Source organism: Hemiscyllium ocellatum, chromosome 34 (genome assembly GCF_020745735.1).
Source record: "Hemiscyllium ocellatum isolate sHemOce1 chromosome 34, sHemOce1.pat.X.cur, whole genome shotgun sequence".
In the NCBI taxonomy this organism is placed as follows: domain Eukaryota; kingdom Metazoa; phylum Chordata; class Chondrichthyes; order Orectolobiformes; family Hemiscylliidae; genus Hemiscyllium; species Hemiscyllium ocellatum.
The window spans coordinates 17,046,750-17,052,749 of record NC_083434.1 but is presented as its reverse complement, the minus strand read 5'-3'; positions in this window follow the sequence as shown (position 1 = coordinate 17,052,749).

Genomic DNA, 6,000 nt, shown 5'->3' with positions numbered 1-6,000 from the left:
CCAGCATGCCCAAGAATGAGATAACAGTGTTTCTCAATGGAATCAGTGTTTATTTGCTGAATGTTATATTGTTTAATAGAAAATCTACCTCTGTTGTTGTCTTAAGAGAATCTGTTAATGGCATTTAAAAGAGCCCTCCAATACAAGTTTTCACCTATGGAGAGTATTCAGTAAATTTTACAAAGTAATCCTGGAGGAGGAAGATATCTGTCAGAGAAGTGTAACAAAATGCCTAAGTAAACACTGCCAGGTTTAAAACACTATACAGAAACTGAAGTGGGTCAAACACAAAACGATTGTGCATTCCACTAGAAGTATCAGCTTGGTTCCATTAGTAACATTCTTGCTTTCAAGCTGGAGTTAAGATGTAAACCCATAATATAGCTTGATACTTCAGTGCACTGGAGGGAATGCTGCACTGTTGGAAATATTTCCTTTGTACATGACAGTAAAATAAATATTCTCCTCATGTTTCCTATTTTAGTGGCACATTTCGAAGAAGAGCAGAATGAATGCCTTGTTTTCAAATGTACACTCACGACATCCAAAATTATCAGATTATCTAATGTCCAGTTCTGGATAAGCAAACATTTACTTCAGTTAAATATTCAGAATACTGAAACCGATGCTTTCAGTGCCAGCTGCAAATTATGTTCCCTATCAACTGAGTCAATGCTTCTCCTTGGCAACTGACAGGCACTAAAGCAGACTGTTGGTGATTTTGGTATACATTTGAATTTAGTATGAGCTTTCAACCATGTATTAACACCATTACTATGATTACTTCCATCTCTGTAATATTGCCCGACATTGACCATCTGCAGCATCTTCTATTGAAACTTATTCATACATTTTTCATCTTTAGACTTTCAATACACTTCTAGCTGGACTTTTGCATTCTACTCTCCATAAATCTGAGTTTATCACAAACTCTACTACTTGCATCAAATGCTGTTAACCTATCAGCTCTGTGCTCGCTGACCTATCTCTATAATCACATGTAGCCTCATAAACCTTCTATGTTCATCTTTGGCCAACTCTAATTCTGATTAACTGAACCAATGGTTGCAGTGCCATCAGCTGGTATGCCCCACTCTCTATCATTTTCTCCCAGCAACTCTGTTTCTTTACTTCCTTTTCCACATTTAAAACATTAATTTAAACCTACCTCTTTAACCAAACTTTAGGCCCTTGGACCTAATTTCTCCTTATAAGTTTGTAATTTTGTAATACAGTCATTCCTCTGTATTCATGAAATCAGTTTTCACAAATTCGCCTGTACCAAAAATGAATAAACAATTAATTAATATCTGCAGGCTAAGATCATGTATCTGAGACCACTTTCATGGCTGGGATACTTGTGTAGACTGTGCTGCGTTGCATTAGCTATGGTCTGTCACTTAGGCTACTGACCGTACAAATACTGACTGTATACACTTCTCTTTGTGCGAATTTTCATTCTCTTATGTTACAATATCATATTCTATTTAATTATTGATATAATGTCACTAACGCTTCTTATTTTAACTCAAAAATAATGGGCAAAAAGTCATAATCTTAAGATCAAGGAACCTAAAGCTAGAATTATTAAGCTCTGTACTCACGAATTCACCATTCATGAGGGTTTTCAGGAACAGAACCCTTGCAGATATGTAGGAAAGACTGTACTTTTGTGAATTGCCTTGGGATCTTTTATCTTGCTAAAGGTGGTATATAAATATAAAGATGTTGTTTCTTTTTATTGTGTCTTAGCCAACATTCCTAATCTATCAGCACACCCCAGCAGTGGGTTAGATGATCATTGATCCCATTTGCAGTTGTTGAGAAATACTATGCACAAATGATTACACTTGTCTAATATAACACTAGCTATATGAAGCTTTTCAGAAGTCTGATGAAGAATTTATCAAAGGCTTTCTATTAATTTCCATTTAGACATGTCAGCTTCTGCATATTATATTGTACATTTCAACTTCAATTCTAATGCTGCTGTCTATTAAAAACCAGAATCAAGGTTCAATTAAGCTGACCATCACTAAAAATGAACTTTGTCTTTTTTTGAAATGGAAAATATTTTGTCATGCCATTCATCTCCCCCTGCACATAGATCCCTTAAATGGCAGCAGGATCAAAGCCGAGGGATACTTCAATACTCTGGACAGGATCTGATGAAGCTCTTTGATGTACGTTAACTGTATACAGATACTAGGGTTCGAGTAATTTGCAGACATGTTACTAATATATCTTTGGGAATGAATTGAATGTATGAAACATACAAATACAGAAACCACTTTGACTCTCAGGTTAATTCTTGCAGGATGAACAACGGGAAAAATATATTATATCATGGCAACATCTAATAACCAGTTACTCGTGCTCATTTTTCTCTGATCTTAGGAAAGCATTAGTTTGAGGTACAGTTCCATAAGTACCAGTAGTCCTCCAGTATCATGCTTAAGTAATGATTTGTTTTGTTGACATGACACCTGCAGTACCTATTCTTCGGCTATTTGGCAGTTCGGGGTTGGTGGGGGAGAAATCGAGTCTGTCAGGCCTGACAACAGAGTGTAAAAGGCAAGAGGGATCTAGGGGGGGAAGTGCAGTTGTGGCCCTGGGATTGAGCATCGGCAGGATACTCCAGCACTGGGGCCATGAGCTAAGAGCAAAGTACAATTGTGAAGGAAATTAGCAGGATCTACAAGGGAGGGATATGGTAAAGCATGGCTGGGAAGGGTATCATGTGGGAAACGGTGTCATCCATGGTCAGGAGCACTCTGGCTTTGGGCAGAAGAGTTGCAGGTGGGTGAAGGTGATGGCACCATATGACCACATTAGGCATGGTCACTACATCTGCCAGGGGTTGTGTCGGTAAAGTAGAGTGGTGCAGACTGCAGACATATGTGGACAGGCTGGGTGTGGACTTACAATGTGTGAAATGTGGGGGTTTACAGGATGGGCTACTAGCAAGGAGCTCTGGATGTTTAGATGCTGAGCATGAAGTTGGATGCATTCCTGAAGAAGGACTTATGCCCAAAATGTCGATTCTCCTGCTCCTTCGATGCTGCCTGACCTGCTGCGCTTTTTCAGCAACACACCTTTCAGCTATGAAGTTGGATGCTACTGGCACAGAAGCACTCACTGTTAACTTCCATTATGATATAAGTCACAAGTGTACAATGGGCAAGAAAATGGCTGCATGCACTAATGGAGAGGGTGGGATAAGTGACTAGACCTGTGAGAGCAACCAGTGATCATAGGGATTTTAAAGGGAATGGATGTTGATCACATATCTATGTGATCTACAGTATTCAGATATGCAGGGTACCTACTCCCCGGCAATCCTTTAGCATAGGGCCAATGTATATTGCACCTCCCTGGCAGAGGCATTGATGGACAACTTGTTGACACTAAAACTTTACACACTGAGGGAGCTGAACACTAGAGGTGTTGGATGAGGACCTGACCCAACTCCATGTATATGCATTGTTCCCCAGCTTCCATATAGTGCAGTAAGCCTCCACTTATTGGGGTTTCAGCAATGACTATGACTATGTAACAATGCATTTAGTGCCGACAAAGAAAGACTAACAAACACATGTAATGTGAAAGGACAAACATTTATAGTCTTAGAGCATTGAAACATACCATTCGTTCCAACTCATCCATAAAAACTAGATTTCCCAAATGTCCCATTTTCCTGGATTTAGCCCATATCCCTCTAAACGTTTTCTGTTCATGTACCTGTCCAAACGTTTTTTAAATATTATATTTAAACAATACATGCCTGCATTTATTGCTTTTTCTGGCAGTTCATTCCATTTATGCATGACCCTCTTTGTAAAAATGTTGTCCCTTAGGTCCCTTTTAAATCATTTCCTCTCATCTTAAACCTATACCCTCTAGTTTTGAACTCCCCTAATCTAGGCCTTTACAATTGACCTCAACTATGCCCCTTACAATCTCATAAATGAAGCTGACAGTCATGTACAAGCCATTGTTACTGGTATCACCGAAGTGTCCTCAATAAGTTTTCTTCCCTCCCTCCCTCCCACTGCATCTTAGTGTGCCCCTGTGTTCCACAGCTAGAGTGGAGGGAGCTTGCTTGGCTGTCAAGCCTGTTGGCCCTGGAGGTTTTCTGGTGTGTCTCCAGAAACAAGTTGAACCTCCACAGCTTGAACTTCCCAGGGTAGATGTGGAAGGCCCAACCGCATCAGCAGTCAAAATTGCTGAAGGACCTGTGTGTTGTTCTTCTCCTTGATGTGTATCTTTTGTCAACAACCTGTCTCATTTCAGAGAAGGTGTTGGATGAGAACCTGACCCAACTCCATGTATATGCATTGTTCCCCAGCTTCCACAGAGTGCAGTAGACCTCTACTTATTGGGTTTCATCAATGACCATGATTATGTAACAATGTGTTTAGTGCCGACAAAAAAAGACTAACAAACACATGTAATGTGAAAGGAACGGTGTTGAAGTACCCCATCCTTGTTATCATGACATCTGTCCAATGGATGGAGTGTAGGTTTGTCTGCATTTGAAACAGACCCTGAGGGTTCTGGGCCTGGCATTCCATGGCAATTGCCAAACTGTCCATGGAGGCTGACACATAGTTGCATGATTCACTGTGCTGATACAACTTCTGGATTATGAGGGCCATTGCTTCCCACATATGGTCTCCCACTGCTGTTCTGTTATGTGCATTTGGATTGGTGACACCACAGGGTCCTCTCTTGTCTGGGGCTAGCAGGTGCTGATCTTCAGTCATCCTCTGAATACCAACGGACTGGGTGTTTCTTCTTCAATCAGCTGCAAGGCTGTCACAGTGACGTGCTCACTAGCACGTGCTCCCACACTCTCTAAGCCTAATGTCTCTACCAAGATGTGAGCTGATTGGGCATTTAAGAAGCAGGCAGGATGCTTCCTGTGAGGCCTTGGTACTCTTGTCCTTCGGGCTTGAGGGTTGACTTTTAGTGGAGCTGGGCATTTTTCCCCAGAGGATATGGGGAGGCGACCTTATTTGCAAGGTACAAGAGGGAGACTCCATTTTAGCCAATAGTTAGAAATGGTTGTGCAATGAATGAGACTAACAACACAGTCACTGGGAAAGTGCTGCAGAAGCATGCAGAGTGGCATTCGTTCATTTGACTGGACATGGATGTCCCTGCAACCCTGTGGGAGTGGTCCCAGACTTCTCCTGCAATGGCAAAGGTTCTCTCTTCCTCCTGGGTAATGACATTTATATTGATCTATATCTCCAACAGAGGAAGGAGAAGGAATAAGAATTTGTGACTAGAACCTAACTCACTTTCTCTGCCTGATCTCTCATCACCTTGGGAAACACTGGCCAGTGAAAAACCAATTTGAGAAAATAAGCATTCACCAAGAGTCTATATATCTATAGACCTTGATACTGCTGTGACTGCACATCCACAAATTAGCCAACTGTGGCCTCGGGTTTAAAATCTATAATTTTAATGCAGTAAGGATTCTTACTTTGTTTGACTTTAATTTTCCATGTATCGCTTTTTTTGTTACAAAATGTATTCATTGTGTTTGATATCACAATTTTGTTTTCTTGGTGGATTAGTAAGTAATAAAATTACCTTTTAATAAAACCTGGGTAATTGGCTCTTCCATTTTCTAGCTCATTACATTTTAATTGAAACATGATAGCTGCGTGCTAGGAAGTAAATAAAATGAAGAACTACAACCAGATCCTCCTCCTCACCTGTTGGATCTACTTCGGGGCTCAGAGTATGGAATATTCACAGAGGTGCAACACAGCATTGGAATTGGGGAAAACAAATTATTCATTTGAAAACAGTTTTTTTTTAAACACTGCAAAATGGTTTCTTGAATCTGTCAGATTAAAGGTGCTAAGATGTACATGTATGATATGAATCCTTTTGTACAGCATAACAAAGTTACATACAGAAACTAAAACCCTTGTCCATTTAAGATTTTAAAGGTGTAGCTAGGCACTTAGAAGTGATGTTCTG